Source organism: Castor canadensis, chromosome 19, assembly GCF_047511655.1.
Source record: "Castor canadensis chromosome 19, mCasCan1.hap1v2, whole genome shotgun sequence".
Lineage (NCBI taxonomy): Eukaryota > Metazoa > Chordata > Mammalia > Rodentia > Castoridae > Castor > Castor canadensis.
Window position 1 is genome coordinate 28,198,686 of NC_133404.1, and position 25,093 is coordinate 28,223,778.

The following is a 25,093-nucleotide window of genomic DNA, read 5'->3' on the forward strand; positions in this document are numbered from 1 at the left end:
AAAGAAGAAAATACAGTTGTCCCTCATAACTACCAGAGACTGTGTTCCAAGACATTCCTCAAATACCTGAAACCACAGACAGTATGAACTAAGATATACTATGTTTTTCCTATATATTCCTATAAAGTTTAATTGATAAATTAAGTGCAAAAAGATGTTAATAATAAGTAATAATAAAATTGAACAATCATAATATACTCTAACAAAAATTATTTAAAATTAATGAGTTGGTTATTTCTGGAATTTTCCATTTAGGACCACAGTTGACTTCAGAGAATTCAAAGTATGGGAAGCAAAACTAGGAATTGGGGGGTGGAGGGTGTTCTATAGGACTGATCAAGGAGGAGCATATGGACTGTAGGTAAGAGAATATTCCTGTAAGGTCCAGGAAGGTCCTTCTAGATTGCCATCCCAGAACCAAGAGCAGAAAACCCGGGACAGATTGCAGCTCTGGAAGGAGCAGGACACACAGCTGGGGGAGATAAGGAGGAATGACTAAAAACATAACCTGAGAAGACAAATCCACTCTGAGTGAAGTGAAGATAGAACATAAGCTCTGCCAAACCAACTAGGGACAGAGAGGAAATCTTCAGAAATCCTTGCAGAATGGCAAGACGGAAAAGAACACAACTGACAAAACCTAGTATGTGAAGAACAAAGAGGAGAGGTCACAGGCGGCAGACAGCACAGAGAAAGGTGACTTCAAAATGAACTGCTATTTCCCAAAGAAATGTGTGTATCACTGCTGTACAAAAGCAACTCTTGTTCTGTGGAAGAAAATATCTCTCTACCATCAGGAATTGTCAACAGTCCCTGAAATGCTCTCTAACATGTAAAAGGACTGGGTTATCTTACCAAGTCGGGGAAACAAGTCTGCAAGCTCATTTGAAACACACACTCTTCTCATTCTCAAATAACACACACCCTGCACCCCCTCCTCCTCACACACTTTGAGAAGTCCCCTTTAAGTCAAGAAGTTCAAGTCCAGCTTGAAGCTTATTATCACAAATATAATTACATGACACAAATAAAAATGATCAATTTTTACATCAAAGACCACAACCTCCTGGGTGCCTGTGGCTCACACCTGTAATCCCAGCTACTTAGGAGGCAGAGATCAGGAGGGCTGTGGTTCAAAGCCAGCCCAGGGTGGGGGGAGACCCTATCAAAAAAATCCATCACATAAAAGGGCTGGTGGAGTGGCTCAAGTGGTAGAGCACCCGCCTAGCAATCATGAGGCCCTGAGTTCAAACCCCAGTACTGCCAAAGAAAAAGGGGGTCCACAACCTACAAATTGAAGAATAATTCTGGCTTTATCTGAAATATTACTAAGGAATAAAAATAATTTTCTCCAAAAAAAAAAAAAAAAAGCAGCAGAGAGATGTACCCTTTGAAAGTATCAGTGAAAGCTGACCAAAGCAAACAGTCATTTAGTTGGGTGACTAAATAATAAACTGGCCATCAAAGATCCATCCAACCTGTGATACAGGATCCACCTGCATCCTTCCAGAATTATTTAGAATACTCATAACTAATAACTGTCACCAAGAACTTGAAGTCTAATTCTGGCAACCTGATGCTATAATAAACTGTACTCATCAATTCTATCTCCCATGTTTCCTACTTTAAAAAATAGAAAAATGAGACTGGGCATGGTGGCTCACATCTGTAATGAGGCAGAGACCAGGAGGATGGCAATTAGAGACCAGCCTGGGCAAAAAGGAAGCAAGATCCCATGTCAACAAACAAGCTGGGCATGGTGGCAATGCCTGTTGTCCCAGCCAGGCCATGTAGGAGGATCATAGTCTGAGACCCCGCCCAGACAAAAACAGAAGAACCTATCTGAGAAATAACTGAAGCAAACTAGGGCTGGGGGTATGGCTCAAGAGGTGAAGCCTAGCCTAGCCAGAGAAACACCCTGAGTTCAAACCCCAGCTTCACTAAAAGAAAGGAGGAAGAAAAAGAAGACGACAACAAGGGGGGGGGACGGGGAGGGGAAGAGGGAGGGGAAAGGGAAGGGGAAGAAGAAGGAGAAGAAGAAAGAAGAAGGAGAAGGAAAAAGAAGGAGGAGGAGGAGAAATGAAAGAGCAATCCAATACGACTTAAACCTAAAAAAACAGCACCATAAATAAAAAGAATTGAAAGTCTCTTGTGAGAAGCTACAATGACAAATGGGTTAGCAGTGTTCTAGAATACAAGCTCAATGAACTAGATACAACTGCTTTCTGTACAGACTAAAACTGCAAGAAATGGAGAGGTATGATGTGTTTACCAAGCAGAGGACTCAATATTGTTGCAGCAGCATTTCTCCCCAAATTGATTACCAAAAATGATTTTCAGACAGGGGCATTTCTTCCACCCCCCAGGTCTGAGGATATGACTGGCTGTCACTACATGGAGGCAGGAAGTGTTACTGCTATGTAGTGGGGAGAAGTCAAAGATGCCATAAAACATCCTATGTTGCCAACACAGCCTCCACCACAAACAACTACCCATCTCCAAGGTGGAGAAATCCTAACCTACAGTGTTGATGCCGTTCCATCAAGACCTCAGACGTCTTCAGTGTAAAGCCAACCACCTAATCCTAAATTTCACATGGAAATACAAAGGATGGAGAATATCAAACGACATTTGAAGAACAAAGTTGGAGTGCTAACGTTTCAGGAGGCTGTCAAGCCATATTTCAAGGCTTAATATAAAAGTATGTGAAGAGATGATTCCCTGAGAATTTCTGCATTCCTAGGCTCTTCAAGCCAGCAGGGAAAACACATTTTAGAGGGTGCTCTGAGTGCCTCAAGGCTAGCTAACATCCAGAACAATGAACCTGGGGATCTTCCCTCCATTCTCTAGAGGACTTGTTTACATACAAGCAAGAAGGGTCTCTCTCTCTCTCTCTCTCTCTCTCTCTCTCTCTCTCTCTCTCTCTCTCTCTCAGCACTCTATATCAATTTGTCATTCCTCTCAGTGTCACATTACCATTGCATTCACCACATAGCCCCAAGGGAAACTGATACAAGTCACCTTGTGAATAATAAAATGCTTCTTTTCTGATACAGAGACACTGTTTCCTGTCACACTGTCTCACACACACTTTTTTTGGAGGTACTGAGGTACTGAGGGTTTGAACTCAGTGCCGCGTACTATACAATTTGAACCATGACGCCATCCCTTTTTGCCCTGGGTACTTTTGAGATAAGGTCTTGCTTTTTGTCCAGACCATGATCCTCTTCTTTATGCTTCTCACTGTCTCTGGGATGACAGGTGTGTGCCACTGTGCTCAGCTATTGCTCGAGATGGGATCTTGTTAACGTTTTGCCCAGGCTGGCCTAGAACCTCAACTCCCATGATCTCAGCTTCCCAAGTAGCTAAGACTGCAGGCCACATGCTAGACCCACACATGTGTTTTTAAACACTTAGTTAAGACAGCACTGTTAGCATCAAGATAGGCAAATAGGCCATTGCAGAAACAGACTCAGACACACATGGACAAAATTTTTTTTGACAAAGATGAGAGCAAATTCCTTTCAACTGGAAAAATCAGATGTCCATATGGGGGAGAAAATGAAATGTTTCAAACTCACACCACATATAAGAGTTCATTTCAAATGATTCACAGACCTAAATATAAAACTTAAAATTATAAAAATTTGTAGAAGAACAAGAACAAATCTTTACAACATCATTTTTTATGTATTTTTTTTGGAAGCATTAGGGTTTGAACTCAGAGCTTCATGCTTGCAAGGCAAGCATTCTGACCACTTCAGCCACTCTGCCAGCCCCAAATCTTTACAGCTTTAGACCGAGGCAAAATTTTCTTAAGTACAACAGCAAAATTTAAAATGGTTCATCTTCAAAAGATACTGTTAAGAAAATGCAAAGACAAGCCACATCCCAGGAGAAAAATGTTCAAACCCCAGTCACACACACACACACACACACACACACACACAAAATGGTTTGAGAACTTATATATAAGAGCTGAATCTATAAAACCCTTAAAAGAAAACAAAGTAATCTTCATGACCTTAGATTAGCAATGGTTTCCTAGATGTGACACCAAAAGAACAATCAACTAAAGAAAAAAATAGATAAACTGGATTCCATCAAAACTTAAAACTTTCTGCTTTGATGGACACTATCAAGAAAGTGAAAAGACAATCCAGCATGGGAGAAAATATTTGCAAATCATCAAGGTCTATAAAGATCTCTTACAATGCAATAATAAAAAAAGACAACTTCATTGATTTGAATAGACATTTCTCAAAAAATAGATATTCAAAGGGATAAGAAACTCGACATCTAGAGCCATGAGGGGAAAGTAAATCAAAATCTCAGTGAGATACCATGAAGACAGCTACAAGAAAAAGTAAAAAGCTAGAGGAGCGTTGAGGTGTGGCTCTGTGATAGAGCGCTTGCTAGTGGGTGAGAGGCACCGGGAAATCTGTGTTAATGAGACACAGAGTAGTCAGAGCCTCCGGCATAGCTGGTGGGAGTGGAAAAGGATGCAGCCACTTTGGAAAAAGGTTAATTACAGAGTTACACCTGATGCAGCAATTCTACTCCGAGGTATACCACCAAGAACTGACAGCAGGTGTTCACTCAAAACCTTGTACAGGAAGGTTCACAAGAGCTAAAGAGTGTAAACAACCCAAATGTCCATCACCTGACGAGTGAGTAACAAATGTGATGTGTCTATACAACGGAACATATTATTCAGCCATAAAATGGAATAATGCTACAATGTTAGATGCTACAATTTGAGTGAACCTTGTAAACATTTTGCTAAATGTGAGAAGCGGGCCACAAAAGACCATGGTCAAGATGCCTTTGAATAGATGAACAAGTTAACACACTACAGGCCATCCATCCAGTAGACTACTATTAAGCAAGGGAAAGGGATAAAAGACTGACCCACACAACAACAGAGGTAGACCTCAAAGGCATTATACTACGGGAAAGAGGCCGGTCTCAAGTTATATACTGGAAGGTCCCCCTGACATGATATTCTCAAAAACAAAACTGTAGTGTGGAGAACAGACCAGTGGTTGGCAGGGGTGAGAAACCAGCAGCACGAGGCAGGTTTATGAGTGAATGGAACTCTTCTCCATCCCGAGTTTGGCAGTGCTTGCAGGAACCAATACATGTGCTAAAAGTCTAGGTGTATACCTAAAAAACAAATTTTAAAAAATCTAACCCCAAACAGGAAGAAAAGAAAAGAGGGTAAAGCTCTTCTTTCCTAGCACACACATTCTTTAATAATTATCAAAGAAACTTCTGCAACTCCAGAATAGTTTAACTGACTTCTCTCAAGAATGAGCTAATCAATTCTGTACTAGGTAAATTCACAAGTTTCCAGTGGGTAGATTTAATATGCTATGGTGGGGAGAAGGTTTATTCCACATACTGAAGCATAAGAATTAATTGTTCAAGGTTGGATGCAAAAGGTGAAATTAAAATTCCATGTACATGATACAATGCTACACTTGGGAGGAAAAAACAGTTCTGGAGAGTAAACTGAAAGGCACTTGCAAACATTTCAATCCCCTGGTAAAAGAAAAGGAAAGAAAAATGATGACCACATCTCCCTTCTGTTACAGTGAAAGTGTCTCTCTCCCCAAAACCAAGCCCTCCCTTCAGAGTTGGAGAAGAGGAAACCCCTCTTGGGCAGCCCCTGTCTCTCCAAAGGGATTCCTTCCTCCCTTCTACCCCCACTCATAAACTCCAGCTTTAAGATGAGCCCCAGACAAGCTCCTCTCTCTAGAAAATGAATCAACACAGGCTCTCTACCTAATTTCAAGGGTGCACCCATGATGCTCATTCCAAAATCCACAAACTCCAGCTAGGCACCCTGCCCTGTGGATGCTTCATGGGCCTCCTGTGACTCCCTTTTAGTCCTCCATCTACTCAGGCTTCCCGAGTTCACTAAGATTATGACAAACTAAGCCTGATGAGCATGGGGAGTTTCGCTCCAACAGTAAACGAGAGCCCACCATAACTGAGATCTCTCAGCCCTCATCAGTCACGCAGTTCTAGAACCAAATGTTCATTCACTCAACAAGCATGTAGTGAGCAACTGCTACCTGCAAGGTGCTATTCTAAGTGTAGGCAACAGATTCTACAATCCCTTCCATCAGGAAGCACACGTCTAGTGAAGGGATGTGAACACTGAACACAAGAACTAACAGGTCCTGATGACATTATAACAGAAATCAAGAGGTGATCGGACTGGTGTCCTTCTTAATACTGGATGGTCAGTAGTAACATTTTACAGCATTCGAGATCCCATTCCACAAATATCCCATCAAAATTTGAAAGTCCTCAAACAAAGGGATTGTCCCTTTGAAAGAAGAAGGAACAATCCCAATATGATGGACTGATGAGTTGGAAGAAGGGCCACATGTCCTTGTAAACTAGTGAGGTGATGATAATCTCCTGGCTGACTACTCCCAGGAGAAATTCAGCCTCACCACCCAAGCGAGAGTCCCACATTCCCGCCTGCTATGCCTAGAGTCAGGACCATCTGGTATGATGGCCTTGTGCCCACTTGATAGATACCAAGCCAGTTTGAAATGGGAAAGGAACCCAAAAATAAAGATGCAAACACAGAGCCCCTCGACAGAGCCAAATGATACTTCCTCTACAAACTCATCGATGGGGTCAAGTCCAAGATCTCCTTACAAAGAATGGTGACTGTGAACAGTAGGAGGGTCTCCGCACCCTGAAGTTCTAGGTGCCTAAGCTCTTGTGTAATTTGCTGTGCTAGGAAGTAATCTCTGCACTTGAAAATCATATTTTGGAGGTTTCAAATACCAAAAACTGGAACTATCTAAGTCCCATCAATAGAGGAAGTGCTATATTGATTATGTTCGTAAAACAGAATAATATGAAGTCATTAAAAACAGCTGAGCACAACCGTGTGACTCAAATGGTAGCCATTGCTTTACTTATTTAAAATTCCAGTCTTCTGTCTAGCAAACTCCAGTACTGCCACCAAAAAAAGAATCCATTTTTCTCAATTCTCTTTGATTCAATCATACTCTAACCCCTGGCCACTGTGACTGGTCCAAGGACAGTGACTTGACATGAAATGGGCCTTTTTAGGTCCTGGGATTCTCAAACCTAAAAACCCAAAACCTCTTTTACGTCCAGTCAAAGATCTATGAGCTCACAAGCCCACAGGGGCTGCCAGAGGCCCCAACTTGTATATGGGGACATAGTGTGTGTGTGTGTGTGTGTGTGTGTGTGTGTGTGTGTGTGTGTGTGTGTTTCTGTGCATGTACACAGCTACAAGCTGAGGAAAGTTATGCCTCGAACAGTTTACAGGAGTGGTAGGCAAAAAGCTAGGGTATTCCACTTCTTTCTAAATTCAAAAGAAGTTCTAAAATTACCTGTGGCAGCCAGCCTAGTGGCACATGCCTGTTATCCCAGTACTCAGGAGACTGAGGCAGGAGGATGGAGAGTTCAAGGCTAGGCTGGATTACCTAGAGAGACCCTGTCTCAAAAAAAAGATTAGCAGTGGTACTTTCTTTCTTTCTAATATGTTTCAAATTAAAGCAAAGGTACTATAATCTGTCATTGCCAATATACCAAGTTACATTCTGAGTCAGTTATTTGGAGCTGCAAACTTATTTTCCAAAGGAACCATGCTATAAACAGCAGAGGTTAGATCCCAAGCCAAACCCAGAAATGCTTATTTAAACCATTACCTACTTTTCGAAGACTACATTTTTTTAAGAATTTCCTATGTGCCAGACATTATACCTTCTAAACCTATCAGCTCATATATTTCTCAAAACATTTGCCCCTGGGGCTCTATTAACTACAAGGGGACCCCTTGAGTGGTGGGACTTCATTTGGTTTCTCTGAAGATCCTCAGTCACTATAAACTCTCCTTAAACTATGGGGGTTCCAACTTAAGAGGCGGGGGTGGAAGGAGGACAGGGCTCCTTTCCAGGTAGATGAGGCTGTCTATGTGCCTCTGAATCCTGGCTCTCCTCTGGTTTCATTGTCACTGTTGTGTCTACTGTCTACACAAACACACACCATGAAACCCCATCCTGCCTTTCCCTCAACCCTGTTCCATCCCCTGCCACCTGTCTCCTACCTCTACACTCCTCCTCACTCCACGACTCCCTTCACAGCAGCCAGCTTCTGCCCCCAGTGTCCCAAACATTTGTTCTTGACCTTCAAAGACTTGCCCCTCTTGGAAGCCACACTGTCAGGCCTCTGAGGTCTCCTCTGGACAAGGCAGGCGCAGATGGCCATCTGTCCTCTGGTTTCTGAAAGGTTCTGTCTTCTGGTTCTCCTCCCACTTCTTGGACCAGTCTTGTGTCTTCTCATTTTCTCTTCTACATTTCCTTGAAATGTTATTGTTCCCCAGGTTCCTTCCTCAGTGTGAGTTCTCATCACACATGTGACTCTTGGGCAATCCCATCTACTTCATGGCCTGAGCCATGACCTCTGAGCTAATAAGACCCGAGTCTTTACTGGAGGCCTAGAAAGAAAGACCCATGTGTCCACCCCAGAGGCCTCAGATGGCACAGCTCAAACTGAAACAGGAAGGGTCCAGGCAAGAGGGCAAAGGCAAATAAACCCTGGGCCTTTAACCTGTTGCCTGTTAGAAGGGTGATGTATGTTTCCTTCTGCCTCTTCCCTTTCCTATCTCAATAGCTTTATCATAAACTGCCAGACTAGGCCACGTAGCCAGACGTTTACAGCCTAAGGTCCTTAGGACAGACCAAGCTAAAGCTAGTGGAGTTCAAAATGGCCACACAAATGATAAACAAAGACAAGGGGAATGATTACCAACAAAAAACCTAAGGAAGCCCTCTGACTTCACTTGTTCTTAGTAAACCTAAAACAATCACTAATTTTGAAGGTCACACAGATGAACAATTAGCCTTCCACTGGCTATGCTGCGACGTGGGGCTTCTGACAGCAGTTGCCTAGGTTATGTCACAGAAAATTCAAGACCGTTTTTGATAAAGACACTAATTCTTCACTGTGCTGGTGCAGTCTGTGATCAGAAGACTTCCAAATTTTTTGTGTCCCATGGAGAAGAATCCGTGGCAGGACATGTGGGTATAAATGGAGTTTATTAAAAGTTAGGGAAGAGAAATACAGAGGGGAGCATGGTGAGGCCCAGGTGGAATCTGGAGGCAGAGAGAGCATCTCTTCTCCAGGTGCTTTTAAGACTTATGCTGACTTATGGGAAGGGAGGAGTCAGGTGATCCCCATCCAATAACCAATAAGTGGGGAGGGGCCTGGGTGGTTCCCAGCCAGGTGAGGGTGGTCCCTGAGCCAGGGCATGGTCAATCTGAAATGCAATATTAAGTTCCTATGAGTCCTGTACTTTCCCTAATTTTAGCCTTCCTCAGAACCACAGTGCCTGAGCAGGCCAAACACCTCAAGCCCTGCCCTGGAGGCTGCGAACATTTCAGTCCAGACATAGACCCACCTGCCACGTGTTCCTCGAAAGAGGTGTGAGAGCAAGAAATCAGGAAGGTGCACCCTTCCTTCTCCCTCGCCACACACAGATATGGGGTACCCCTGTGTACTCCCTGTACCCCGAGTCAGTGTCTTACCTTCCTGGCATTTTTCTTCTTATCCACAATGGCTCTTTTTTCCTCCTACCTTTGCAAATTCTTTATACATGACAAAGTGTCTCCCTAAGAAGGCAGAGGCATCAGAGACAGCAGCAATTTTATCTTCCAGTGATTCGGTCAGTAAACACATTTCGCATGGCCACTGTCTTTTCCACCAGGACGTTCTGGAGACATTCCAAACTAACCATCACAATTTAAGGTATGGAGTAATGGCTGTCTTCTATCTTTTTTTTTTCTTGGGGGGCTGGTCAGTACTGGGATTTGAACTCAGGGTCTTGCCCTTGCTAGGCAGGTGCTCTGCTACTTGAGCCACACCTCCAGCCCTCTTTGCTTTAGCTATTTTTTCAGATAGGGTCTTGCATTTTGCCCAGGGCCAGCCTTGAACCAGAATACTCCTACATATGCCTCCAGGGTAGCTGGGATTATAAATGTGAACCACTGGGCCTGGCCTGTTCTTTGAGATAATGTCTCAATAACTTTTTACTCAGGGTGGTCTGGAGCTGCAATTCTTCTATCTCTGCCTCCCAAGTAGCTGGGATTACAGGCATGAACCACCATGTCCAGCTCTGTCTTCTACCTTGACAAGAGACTAAGAGTAAAGTAGAAAGAGGACTCTCATGGAGCCAAGAGATAGATAAGTTCTCCGGCCCTTAATTCATGTTACCCACTAACGTAAAACCCCCCTGCCAACAACATACAAAGCATACCCATCTCTTATCCCTATCCACTTCCTCCTACTCTAATTGCAAGGACAACATCCAGGTGAAGGGTGGCGCCCTATTGTCTCCAAGGACAAACTGGCTTCTCACCCTTATCTTCCATGAGAAAATCTCCTTAAACCACAAGGAAGAGATTTCTTACAAATGCCAACCGTATGACCAGTAAGAAATTACCAGACCTCAGACCACTCCAGCAAAGGCCCCTCTTTTCTCTGCCCATCATAGGCTGAATCTCCCGTAACCAGAGATCCCCCTTTCTCCCACCTCTTTTTCCTTCCCCCCTCCCCCCACCTAAGGTATGCCCCCAACTCTTTTTGCTTTATTTATTTTTCTTATAGCGTCTTGCATTTTTCCCCCCAGGCCAGCCTGTATCATAGTCTTCCTATTTATGCCTCCCACATAGCTGGGATGACAGGTGCACACCAAAACACCCAGTTCATTTGTTGAGATGAGGTTTTGTGAACTCCCAAGTAGCTAGGATTGCAGGCGTGGCCTCTTCTTCCTTTCAGTTAAAACATTCCCCTGAGAGTTTGTACTCCATATCTCAGTTTTCATTTCTGTAATCACCAGGATGGAAGATCCCTTATGTGCGATGTCAGAAAGACAAACAGATCAAGTCTGATGCCTGGAACTTGAGAGAAAAACACAGGGCAAATCTAGAGAGAGCCAAACGTGGGCTACCTGAAACATTCCTTTTTTTTTTTTTCCTGTTTTCAATTTTATTATTTACTGGACAAAAATTGTGCATAGGTACCATGTGCACGTTTTGGAATGTGTACACACTGAGGAAAGGCCATATTGAGCTAATTAACACATCCATGACCTCAGACTTCATTTTTGTGACGAGAACACTTCGAATCCACTCTGAGCCATTTTGAAGACCTCAATCCAGTGTTAGGAACTAGAGTCGCCATCTCAGACCACGTGTCTCTTGAACTTACTCTGATTTAACTGAAAATTTGCATTCCCATTTTTAACTTTTACCCTGTATTATGGAGAGCAGTTTTGAATGTATTCCACAGCACTGGGACCTACAGAAAATATTTCCTTCAGGAACCATCACCTGTAAACAAAAAGTTTGAGAAGTGACCTGTGGTGATTAAAACTTTCAAATGTATTTGAAATAAATTTTGCCAGGATAAAAATGTAGTTATACAAAGAAGCAAGCCATGCTCTTTCATTTGCAGTAGTCATGGCTGACACACTACTAAAACAAAGTCACTTAATGATTTAGGCACTTATTCAGAATCGTAGGCAGAAAACATGGTCCCACCTTCCTACTGGCAGACACACAAAAGTGGTGCATCCCACACACTTGTGTTAGTAATTTCAACACCGGCTGTTCGAGCAGCTCTGGAGAGAAAGGCCCCCATGAGTTGGCCATTGGTCACTGACAGGCCAACTAGTACCAAGTTTTAACCCAAAACTAAAATCCCACTTTGACAAATGGGCTGACCAAATTAAATTAGCTAAACCAATGCTTAAGTCCGAGATGGAATTTTTAAAGCTCTCTGAAGATGTTATTATAGAAAGTATGGCTTTAGTTGGATTTAACACGAAAAAGGAGAAGTTGCCAATAAATGTATCCCTACTAGATTTAAAGATCTACAAAATCTGAGAACTCCCCAAGAATTAAAAGCAACTGTCCGATTGAAAGACCTAAAACACAGAAACTTCACAGAAAATAAACAAAAGGCATTAAAGAGCAAGACAAGATTATAGCCAAGAGTCTCACCTGTCCAGCTGAAAATTGGCAGAGGATTTGCCATCCAGGGCAACTTCATTGCAAGGGGAAGGGGAGGAGGGTGACGGTGTGCTGAGTGTGCACTATGTACCGGGTGTCACACCGAGGTGGTTTTATACAGTTCTCCCCCACTCTGACTTCCCATGGGACAGGCTTCTAACCAGCACACATGACAGTCACAGAATCTGAGTCCCAGCCACTCACCATGCTGCCCGGCTAGGAAGCTCCCTCCCAACAGGCAGGGGGCAAGGCCTCCACTTTCTGGTGATGTGCATACAAGAAATGCCTCTTTATTTTCTCCTACAGTCACACTTTTTTTTCCCTTAAGCAGAACCTGGATTTGAACTCAGGGCCTTGTGTTTGCTAGGCAGGTGCTCTGCCACCTGAGCCACACCCCCAGCCCATTTTGCTTCACTTATTTTTCAGGCAGGGTCTCACATTTTTGCCCAGGGCAGACCTGAATGAACCACAATCCTCCTATCTATGGCCTCCTGTGAACCACCACACCCAACTTGTTTTTGAGACAGGGCCTCACTAACTTTCCTCTGGGCTGACCTTGGACTGCAATCCTCCCAATCCCTACCTTCAGGGTAGCTGAGATTACAAGCATGAGCCACAGTGTGTGGCGCAGTTACACTTCTTAATAACAGAGGTATGCTCTGAGATATGCGTCATTAGGCAGTTTTGTTGTGTGAACACCATAGAGAGCCTTGCAGGCGTTCAAAGTCAAGGTCTATCACAGGTGGCATCTTGATGCCCTCCTGAGACACAGTAAACGTGAGATGAGTCAGGCTGCTGTGGTGTAACATGGAAGACTGTTTGGCAGTGAACTTTTCTTCGTAAGTGGAAGTAGTATACTGGAAAATAATGTTCCTGAGACCTGTTGAAACTATTCTAAGAAGCGGGGGAGGGGGACAAAGGAGAATGATGGAGGAGGTGACTTTCACTAAGATAAGCACTGTTGTAAATGTCACAAGGTACCCCCAATACACTAATAACATGCTAATAACAATGAATACAATATAACAAAAAAGTAGAGTAGGGTAAATACATAAGCCAGAAACACGCATTTATTATCATGATGAAGAATCATGCACTGTATACAACTGTGTGCACTATACTTTTATAGGACTGGAAAAACAGTAGATTTGCTTATACCAGATCACGGTGAACACGCAACAAATGTCTGCTACCATGTTAGGACAGCTGTGCCATCACCAGGTGATAGGAACTTTCTCAGCTCTGTTACAGTCATACGGGACCTGTCACAAGACACTTCTCTTCCTTGACCAAAATGTCAATTATGCCAGGCAAGACCTGTACTTCTAAACCTCCACCTGTCCATGTGGTGAGAAGCTGCATTTCACCATGAACTACATGGGTCCTGAGGGTCCTCAGAATATTTGCAAAGGTCCCAGTCAGGGTCACCATGAGCCTCTCCTACCCTGGGACAATATGATCTGTTCCAGGACACTAACTGTGACAAGGGTCCTGTCTGCAGGATCTCTGTGGCATACTTACCAGGAGTTCCCACTTTCCCTAATGAGCCAGTCTGACACCCATAAAGAGCAGAGGCTGGTATTTCTGACCTCTTACAAAAAACTTGACAGACCAAGACTCAGTACTGTGAGGGGACAGAGAAGGAAGATGTTCCTCATGAGACCAGAATGCCCAGGTGATGAGAAATGGTTCAACATTGGGCTTGTCTTCTCTCGTCAGTTTTGGTTCAGTGGAACCCCGAGATTTCCCACAACTCAAGAACTAAAGGAGCTTTTCTGTCCCTTTCTGGTAATCCAAGATGTCAAAGCTAGGACATCCTCCAGGGAGAAATTCTGGATTTCCCTGGGTCTTCCAGTAGGAGCTGTGATCAACTGTGCAGATAACACCAGAGCCAAAAATCTGTACATCATCTCTGTGAAGGGGATCAAGGGACAGCTGAACAGACTTCCTGCTGCTGGTGTGGGTGACAAAGAAAGAAGGTACCTCCAGCAGAGGTAACTCAACAACAAAAGTCATACTTGAGAAAAGATAGTGTGTTTCTTTATTTTGAAGATAACGCAGGGGTCACAGTAAACAATAAAGGCGAGATGAAAGGTTCTGTAATCACAGGACCAGTTGTAAAGGAGTGTGCAAACTTGTGGCCCAGGAGGGCATCCAGTGCAGGCAGCATTGCATGATTAGCTGTGTATTTGTAAATAATAAAAATAATAATAATAATACCCATTACAAAGTTTTTGGCCTCAAAAAACAAAAAAAGAACTAAAGGAAATGCATTGGGATGTCACCCACACTGGCCCATAAGTGACCCACAAAACCAGCAACTTCATATATCAAACCAAGACCTCACTAGTGGGTCAGGCACAGGTTCCCCTTAAAAGAGGATCTTGAAGTTAACTATTTTATTTATACTCCTCCTGGTTCAGAAGAACTTGAAGGGATTTTACTTCAGCATCAGTAAAGGGCGAAAGTAAAGGGTAAGCAAACACACTTCCGAATGCCTCTAAGGGCGCAGACTGTAAGTTTGTAAAATAACTAATCTTTTTCATCAAGGAAATGCCAACACAAGATTAAATTTCCATAATTCCTTTCAGTGTGTTGAGTCAGAGATGAGTGAAATCTCTGTGTTCTCAGTCCACCGGAGCTGCCTCCGTATGTCAGCACACAGGCTGAAGCAGGAGGATCGTGAGTTCACAGCCAGCCTGGGCTACACTTTTTGACCCTATGTCAAAAAGTAAACGAATAAAAGTAAAACTTGGATGAACACAGGGTGAGGTGTCATGGAGTTGGGGCCTCTACCTCAGAGACAGTGAATTCTGAGGCACAGCTACCTCACTATGGCAGGACCATGACTGCCCTCTGTAAGTCCCAGATGCCTGGTGCCCATTTCCCAGAGGGTCTATCGCCTGCCCTGTACCTTACTCTAGCCCTGTCTGGTTCTGGGTTTTTACTTCCAAGCAACAGAATCCAAGTTGGCTGAGCAAAGTGGAAAACAGAATTTTCCTGAAGAATGTTGGAGAGATTTCAGAACCCCTTGGGAGGAAGGGATGAAAACAGGAAAGTGTGAAGACCATATAGCTCAGAAAAATGGTGGCCATCCTGCCAGAGCCGGCAAAGCCCCTGTGCTGCTTGCTCTGAACACAGACCAGGGCCTGACACTCAGAGGTGGACCTGTCACCTCTCACATTGCTACAGGGCCACCCAGGAAGCCCAACTCGCTCCAAACCACCATGGTTTTCTCTTTTCCTGGATGACTAGTTCCACAAAGCCCAGGCAAGTGAGGCCTGTGCAGGACAGTTGCGAAGTGCGTCTGGGCTGCCCAGGGGCTCCAGAGTCAGTCATGACTGGTGGCCAAGCCCACCGCCCAGCAGCTTCCGCACCTTACCACTCCTGGCACCTCAGCTTTCTGGGACCTTTCCTTGTGGTCATCAGTTTAGAAAGCAGACCTCAAGAAGGGGTATGTGGGGGTCATCCAAGAACACACCTGCTGGCTCAGGGAAATTCTTTTTGGTCACCACAAAGGAGAAAAGGAGAACTAGCAGGTTCGTAGGGGAAACCAAGTCAAGATAGATGGATGTATGTCTCCCACTGTGACAGTACCTGTGAATATAGAAAGTTAAGACAAGTCACAAGAAAGGCCCAGCCCAGCACTTCGGTGACCATCCATAATGACTGACATGGTGAAATGAACTGACAACTCGCCCATCACCCTGTCCTTAAACACAGAAGATGCCATTTATAAAGTGGTGCAGAAGCCAGGCATGGTGGCTCATGCCTGTGATCCCAGCTACTCAGGAGGTCAGCCCAGGGAAAAAGTTAGCAGCACCCCATCTCAACTTGCTAGTGTGCTCCTGTCATCCCAGCTACACTGGAAGTGTAACTAGGAGGGTGGTGGTCCAGGTTGGCCCAGGCAAAAACATGAGACTTTAAACAACAACTAAAGTAAAAAGGGCTGGGGCTGAGGCTCAAGTGGTAGAGCATCTGCCCAGCAAGCACAAGGCCCTGAGTTCAAACCCCAGCATCACCAACATAAAAATAATAATATGATGTAGTGTTGCTGTGAGCTACACAGGATGGCTCTCCTCCACACGTGATCAGAGAAAGCTCCAGTGCCAACCAGGGCTCACATGGATGGCACCACTGGAACTTTTCAGAGCTTTCTCTAAAGATAAAAATAAAGAGCTGTCTTTAAAATTGATGAAAATGAGACAAAGACATCCTACAGTCTTAAATAGTTACCCTAGACAACATTCCAGACTCTAGGGGACTAGAAACCAAATTTGTCCATGGCTATAAGAAAAATACTTTTAAAAATAACAAATCCCATGAAAAGAATCCAGCTGGCATCTCCAAATGACAGAACTAGTACAGTTGTCACTGATACCGTTCCAGGCCTGAGGATCACAAACCTCCAGGTAGTCACAGGGTCTGCATTGACCAGAAAGTGTCTTCCTGCCTATGGCAGACGCATGGATGTACATGAATGCTTGCAAAAAGCATCAAAAGCTGAGAGAGACCACCAGATCCACCTCGGAGCCAGAGCCCAGACACCTGGCCCGGAGCTCTCCGTCTGCAGGAGCTGGGGTTCGTTTCTTCTGTTCCCACACTTGTGTCCTATCAGGCGCTGAGCACCTGCCATGGGCCATGTATGACCCTGAAGATGAGGCAAGGGAGGCCTGACCCAAGCCCCTGCCTCACAAAGCCTCTGTTCCAGGAAGAAGATATTTGCCAAAAGAAACTTGATTTCAGGTAGTGAGAAGTGTTAGACAGAGGAGAAAGCAAGGAGATGGGTCACAGCAGAAGACAGAGACCACACTGGGGACAGTGGGGGGGTCCTCCACCAAGAGGAGGGGCAGGAGCGCCTTCTCTGAAAGTGACCAATGGACCAGACCTGGGGCATGACAAGGGATTATGATGACATGGAGGCCAGCGTCAAGGAAAATGGCGCACCTTAGATTTAGAAAAGGGGGATGAAAATTTTGTAGACAGGAGGAAGAGGCACAGATGTGCTTGACTGGGGAGCAGGCAGACTGAGAAGACTGGGAGAAGCCATTGTGGCTGGCCAGACAGAGACACCAGGTGGCTGCAGGTCTGCCCAGTGGGCCACCACACAAGCTGGAACAATGGGGTCTGACCGGGGGACCCATTCGCACCCCCACAAGCAAGCTCCTGGGAAGATACTTCATGAAGAAGAATGGGAAGCAGAAAAAAGGGTGTTAAGCTGCTGGGGCTCATAGAATCAGAATGACTTCCTATGTGGAGGCAAAGTTGGACTTCCTCAAAAAATGGGTCAACCTTTTTTAATTTAAATTAACTTTTACCTAACATAAAAAATTAAAATTGTATATATTTATGGGTGTTATGTGATATTTTGATACATTTGAGCCTATTATACTTGTCTGAATTGGATGGTTCTCCTGGGGCCTGAAGTGGTTACTTTTGCTGTTTTTTTCATTCCATCCAAGTAATGTTCCTTGCTTTCTTAAAAAATTATAACTTGTCAGGCGCAGGTGGCTCACACCTATATCCTAACTACTCAAGAGGCAGAGATCACAAGGACTGCAGTTTGAAGCCAGCCTGGGCAAATAGTTTGTGAGACCCTATCTCGAAAAAACCCAACACAAAAAAGGGCTGGTGGAGTGGTTCAAGGCATAGGCCCTGAGTTCAAGCCTCAGTACACACAAAAAAACATGTGTACACATGTATATGTGTGTGTGTGTGTATACACACATATATATATATTAAACTTGGTAGTGACCTTTGTTCATTTTTTTATGGACAAATATACACAACAAACGCTTAAGAACGTTCAGATTGTTGTGGAGCTGCCACGACCACCATCTCCAGAATTCTCTTCATCTTCCCAAAATGGAACTCTGTTCCCGTGAAACAAACCCCTTCTTCCTGCCTCAGCCACCCCCAGAGCATCTTCTACTTTCTGTTTCTATGAATCTGAATGTGAATACCCCAGGAACCTCCTGCAAATGGAATTAGATCAACGTTGTCCTTCGGTGTCTGATTTATTTCACGTAGCAAAGTGTTCTCACAGTCCCTCTCAAGGCATGTGTCAGGATCTTCCTTTTTTACGGCTGAGTAACACTCTGCTGAATGTAGATGCCACACTTTGTGCATTCGTCTGTTGATGGACTCAGGCTGCTTCCACGTTTTGGGTACTGTGAATAATGGTGCCATGAGCATGTGTGTGCAGATCCTCTTCGTCAAGTCCCTGCTTTCAATTTTTTCTGATTATGTCACTTCTTGCTTTCAGTGGTATTCTCCATCCATCAGTTACATGTGATTTGCAATAGTTGAAAGAGTTGTGTCCATTAACACTGCGTGGATGCCCCCACCCAACCGTGGACAGACAGACACCTGCTCCCCAGACAGACCACTCAGGCACACACCATTACCTCCATTCTAACACCAAACATAATTTGGTTCTAGGAACTCGATAAGGAAAGAGTTAACACTTTTCTCTCAAAAATACTGAGTGGAGAAAAAAATACCATGTTAGACTTTTTTAGAGACTTTAAAATTTAGCTTCAGAAACCAATTACACATCTCAGATTTAGAAAAGATAGCAAAAATTCCCTCTGAAACACTTTTGCAAGCCCACAACTTGCCTTTGTATTTCACAGCAAAGGTGACCAATAAGGTTGGCCTTGATTCTTTTACAAAAATAGTCTCAATTTTTCTATCCTTTTTGTTCTTTACTTTTATTATTTAGATTTTTTTATAAATGGGATTGAGCTTAATTCAAGCTATTTACAAAGCACATTCTATCAAAGGTAATTGTTTTATTCATTTTATGTAAATTTATAACTATAACATGTTTAATTAAAACTGTTTTGAAGCTGAGCATGGTCACTCATGCCTGTAATCCTAGCCACTGGGAAAGCTGAGGCAGGAAGATCATTTTAGTCCAGGAGTTCAAGGACAGCCTGGTCAAGACAGTGAGACCTATGTCTTACTACACTTACTCTAGTGTGTGTGTGTGTTAAACTGTTTCATTCTGAATAACTTTATTCTGTGTATTTGAATATAAAAATTACTACATAGGCCTTTAAGGAGCTTAATAATTTCAAAAAACAAAGTAATACTGCAGAAGGGGGAAATCAGAAGTTTTGATTCTAAGAACATTCTCCAAGCTGGATAGATAAATATTCCACATTCAGGATTAATTGTCACTTGGAACAAAATAATTCTGCTAGTGTTCAAAATTGACAGCCAGGGAGTAGAATGGTGGTGGCCCGGAGCTGGCTGGGGGAGGGTAAGGAGGGTGAGGGTTCAATGGTGGCAGTTTCATTTGTGCAAGAGGAAGAAGTTCCAGGACAGATGGTTGCACACACTTATTACTGAACTGTGCACTTAAAAATGGCTAAGAAGGTGAATTTTACAAGTGTATTTTACCACAGTTAAGAATTGTTTCTTGGGCTGGCAGAGTGGCTCAAGCGATAGAGCATCTACCTAGCAATCTCGAGGCCCTGAGTTCAAGCCCCAGTTCTGCCAAAAAAAAAAAAGAGTGAATGCAGTTTTCTGTCCAGGAATGGGGAGAGGAGGGATAAAAGGGGTGGTGGAGGGGGTGAATTCAAGTATGACATATTTGATACATTGTAAGAACTTTTGTAAATGTCACAATGTACCCCACCCAGCACAACAATAAAAAATGTGTTTCTTGATTTTTCAAATAAAAAAGTCATAGTTACTTGAATAATTAATGCTAGGCAAAAAAACAAGCCCTGGCCAGCAGGCTTCCTGCTGCACAGCTTCCAGGAGAAGCAGAGCCTGGGGGTCAGTGGAGAGCTTTGAGAGAAGTGTGACATCTGTCTCACAGCAGAAGTGGTGACAGTGAATTCCGTTTTGGTCGCCTGGAGCGTAACTCCAATGTCTCTTCACATGTTAACACTGTGAAGTTGAGGTTCCTCATACAAGCAATGTCAAAAGAATCTGCTACCTGCCAAGCAGAGGGGCAGAATGACAAATGGCTGTGACTGTCTATGCCTGTGTACATTCCGCTGTGCGTGAAGGGTTCCTTGTCACATGAAGGGTGACATGTATATGCATCTGTAGCACTGTGGGGCTGAACTTGAACCTAACTGTCCCATCTAAGGTCAGAGGCTGACACCATGATGCTACATTATTAGGTGGGCAGAATGCTGCCTTCAATTAAAATAAGCAGCAACTGCCAGATCTTTGGGACAGGTCATAAAATGCTCCCAGTCAGGACAGGTTAATGAGATCACTGATACACCATCGGGGCTATCACAGGACATTTTTCTGCCCTACATACATTCCAGCTGGCTTTCCAAAACAGATACATCACGCAATTATGGGAAAAGTGAAATTCTGAGATTAACCAAGAGGAAATGAGTTACATTCAGCAACTTTCAGTATGCCTTGAAATTATGCAGTCTACACTCACAGGGCACAAGAGGTCAAGAACATGAGCCTAGAATATGAAAAGTATTAAAGCTTCCAGACACAGCTATCAATGGTCAAAAGAGATAACAGAAAAAAATTATTCTACAAATGAGAAGAAAGCTTAAACTCAAGTCATGTGACATTAAAGAAGAAAAGATAAGAAATAAGGAGATGAATGTAGCTACTCGTGGCCAGATAGTTTATGGGAGCTATCTTTGTTATAATATTTCTTCTTTCTAAAAAACAAATGCTTCTTAGTAGAGGGCAGGCTTTATAATAGAATATGCGTCAGGTGGCATGCTAGTCGTGAACCACTCCACTTCCGCCACAATGAAGGATGGTTGTTGGCGGCCGTCTTGTCTCTCACTTTCTTTTGCTATCCCACAAACTCTCCTGATGAAGCTACAGTACAGGGTCCTTCCCTCTGCACAGGGAGTATGTTCAAAGACCTCCAGGGAAAGCCCAAAACCATTTTTGGCACTGACCCCTAGATATATATATGTAATAAAGATGGGGAGACTATTGTACATTTTCTGTAACTTAGTCACATGTAGACACTTTGAATACAGTGCCCAATACTACTGATGAACAAAGGAAAACACCTTCCAACATTAATCCTAAACAGACCCCAAGCACTGTTTGACATGTCTAAGACTGGTGTCATTGACCATGCTTACCTGAGAAGAAAACATGCATTCTACCAAGGGCAACACTGAAAGTCTACAACATTTCTACATCACTATCAGACCTCAAATTTCACAAACAGAATCGCCAACTTGATGAAGCTCCTGCTTCCTTTACCACATAGCTGTGCTGTCTATTCAACGATGAAATTTAGTAAACTTCTGTTATGACACACTGTGGGAAGACTTTCTGTTTGGAAATTCTAAATAAAATGCTGGATATGGCACCAAAAATGGCAATCTGCTATCCAAGGGAAAGACCTACCCCCACAACACCTCAAAAGTAAAGGAAGCATCTTTGGTCAGGCACAAGTGCTGCATGGTAAAAGGCACTGGCAGGAAACAGTGAGAATGTTGAGGACTCCAAAATCACTGGGAAGGGCAGGAGCTGATGTGAGAACAGCAGCAGAACTTCAGGGATTATGCAGAATCCAGCTAGCAAAACAAAACTACCAAGAGAAGAAACCAAATTGGGAAGGACAGAGATAATAGAGGCAAAGGAAGGAAAGGGACAAGAGGAAAGGATTCAAGTTAAAGATGAAATGAGGCAGATCTCAAAAGGCACATGACCAAAGCAACGATCACTTTGTGAAAATAACAAGAGTGAATGCTATACCCATGAAATGACAAAATTGTAAACAGATAATAAAATTGGAAGGTAGAAAGGAGGAAATTTTTAATAATAAAAACCATATAGAAAGAAATAAAGAGTATTCAGGAGAAAGTGATTAAAAAAAAAGATAGATAAAGAGGGTTCAACATAGGTATAATAGGAGTTCTGAGAAGAAACAGGACCACCAATACATAAAGTCATTCTCGAAGGCAAAAGTTTCTTTTAAGATTTTAAACTATGTATTGAACCATTTTTTTAAAAAATGAGAATGACCCAAATAACCATTCTCAAAAAGAAAAGATCTACTAAGAGTCAAAGGGCATCTGAAAAAAATATTTAATGTAACTAATCATTGAGGAATTACAAATCAAAACCACAATGAACTAGCAGAAAATAGCAACTGTTGGAAAAGTGATGCCCTTATGCATCCTGCTAGAACTACAAAACGGTGTAGCCACTGTGGAAAACAATACATTTGATCCTAAAAGAATTTAAAAAACATATAAATACAGAATTAGCATAAGATGCAGCAACTCCACTCTGTATATATATGGAAAGAATGGAAATCAGGGTGTCAGAGAGCTACGTGCACAGCCCTGTTCACAGAAGCATTGCTCACTATAGAACTGGTGGGAACAACCCAAGTGTTCTTTGTCAGGTGAATGGGTGATAGAAATGTGATTTTTCCATACAAAGGAATATTATTCAGCCTTTAAGAAGAAAGGAAATTCTAAGGGAAGATAAGTGGGGGGGGGGCAAACTTGTTCAAAGTACACTGTAGGCATCTATGGAAGTAGCACAATGAAATCCCCGCCAATGTACACTAATTAAAAAATAAAAAGTTTTTTAAAAAGAAAGAAAATTCTGGCACATGCTACAACATGGATGAACCCTGAAGACATTGTGCTAAGTGAAATAAGCCAGTCACAAAAAAAAACCAAATACTGTATTAATTCAACTTACATGAAATTTATAAATTACCCAAGTTCACAGAAACTGAAAGTAAATGGAGGCTACCAGGGGCTGGGAGGAGAGGAAATTTGTTTCAGTTTTACAAGATGATAAAGTTCTGAAGATTGGTTGCACAACAGTGTGAACACACTTAACAATATTGAGCTGCGCCCTTAAAATAACTGATGGAAAACCTTATGTTATGTGTATTTTACCACAAATTTTAACTTAAGTTAAATGAAGCTACATACTGAAAGGATACATCACACACTTAAAAATCATAAAATCCAGAGCAGCCATACCCACTTAGTAAAGCCTTAAAGAAGAAAGGGTAACAAAGCTTCCAACACATATGAGGGGATTTCCAATCCTACCGTTATGCTTTAGTTCTTGGGGAGTGACAGTTTTCATTGTTGGAAGAACATAAATGGGTATTTGTGACAGTGCCTTCTACACCCATCCACATCCTTGCAAGACTTGGTCACACCACCACACATACAATAAAGGAAATTGGCTCCCATAATTGACGACTCAGAGAAGAGGGTTGTTGGTTGTCTTAGCAATCTTGGATGAGGAGCTCAATGTCACTGGAGTCCCAATTCTTCTGCTTCTTCTGCTCTGCCTCTGTGGCATCAATTTTATCTCTGGGCTTCACACAGAACACCCCAGGCTCTCCCTTTATTGTGATGAAATGTCCACAGCATTCCCAGCCAGTTCTATTCCTCATACCAGGGGAACCAAGAGCATTGTCTCTAGGAACTCCCATTCAGGTCCTGGAATTCACTCTTTGACATGGAGTGAAACTGGGTGTTGAGTTCATTCTTGAAACAACTGCTGTGGCAAGAGAGGGGGACACAGACACTAGCTTTAGTTCACCCATAGCCAGCTGTGCAGCTGGAGTGGAGTCAAGTTTAAGAATGGAGAGGGGAAATGGGGATGAAGAAAGGAGAATGAATTCTGTAAGCCATCAAGAACAGCAATGGCAGGGACCACCATGCTGGTAGTTGTTTCTCACGCTCACAGATACTGTCCCTCTGGAGCTCCTGGACCCTCAAGACATGATCAGATGCATCTGTTCTTGCTAAGAGGACTTATCTAGACCACCGATCTGCTCTGCATGCATAGTGGCTTTCATGTAAAAACACAAGGTGTTTTAAGAGAGAGAATAATGAATGATCACAGCACTCATCCAAGAGAGACAGAACACATTAGAAATAATCATTCCTCACTTTCTCCTAGTACAAGCAAAAAAAAAAAAAAATGAAAGGAAAGAGAATGCCTAGTTCAAACAGAGTTGGTAGTCAATGACCAACTCCTACGAAAGATGGCAGGGAGGCTGAGAAGTTCCCCTGGGTACCTGCTCAATAAATGCTCATTTATTCCAGCACTGCAAAGTCAAGTATTGTAAATAATTTAACTCACTTAGGGAAGGATCTCCCCATTAGATTATCAGAATGTTATCTTGATGTTCTGAAGTCTGGCAGTTACCAAAGCAAATAAAAATTCTCATGTTCTAAATGCTAAGAAAATCATTAATAATTCATTCAGACTGAAACTTTCTTGATAAGTATTGCTTCTATATTCTTGCCATAAATGAACTTTAAAAAAAAAAAAGAAAGAAAAATCACAAGGATTTACAGGACTTTAAAAACCACTAGCTAGAAGCTCTTTTTAATTGAAAGCCAAATTCACAACCAGAAGTTAAGCCACCTAAACTGGATGTCTCTTTGTGTCCACCTGTCTTTCTCAAACATCAATCGATAACAGATTTGTTCATTTATTTGTGCAGCAAACGTGTACCAAGGGCCTTACATATGTATCTATGCCAGTGCTACCTTCCGGAGCTCTTCTTTTATAGATGAGGAAATGCATGTCAGAGAGAGAGAGTGAGCTCCCCACAGTCACAGAGCTATTGTTCTGAGAAGTGCTGAAAGCCCTTGAAGTTTCCTCACCCTACCCTGCCTGCTTCCTGTCTCAGCTATAGTGTGTCCCCAATCCCCAGCAAAGAACACTGTAGTAAAAACCTAGAGGACTTTTCATATGATCAACTCCTTCCCCTACATGAGAGAAGCAGAGCTTGACTAGCCCTCCTTGCAGATAGGGCTCAGATGAGCAGGGTGAGGCACTGGGCACAGCGGGAGGAGGAAGCTTCCCAAGGTAGCTATAGCAGAGCTTCTATCATTCAGTTCTCCTACAGTTTGGATCTGGAATGTCCCCACAATGGTCTACATGTTAAAGGATTGCTCCCTTCCTGTAGCACTACAGGGAGGCAGTGGAACCTTTAGGATGTGAGACCTAATGGGAGGAGGGAGGTCATTGGAGCTGCACTCTTGAAAAGGATATTGGGACTCCAGCTTCTT

The 25,093-nt window shown here is 43.1% G+C and overlaps 1 protein-coding gene and 1 pseudogene across 3 annotated transcripts in view; one reads left to right on the forward strand and one right to left on the reverse strand.

The window, feature by feature from the left end:
• Entrep2 (endosomal transmembrane epsin interactor 2) overlaps positions 1 to 25,093 on the reverse strand; it is a 469,028-nt gene that overhangs the window by 413,767 nt on the left and 30,168 nt on the right. The gene's annotated exons all lie outside the window — the stretch shown is intronic.
• LOC141419279 (large ribosomal subunit protein uL14 pseudogene) lies at positions 13,524 to 14,245 on the forward strand (annotated as a pseudogene).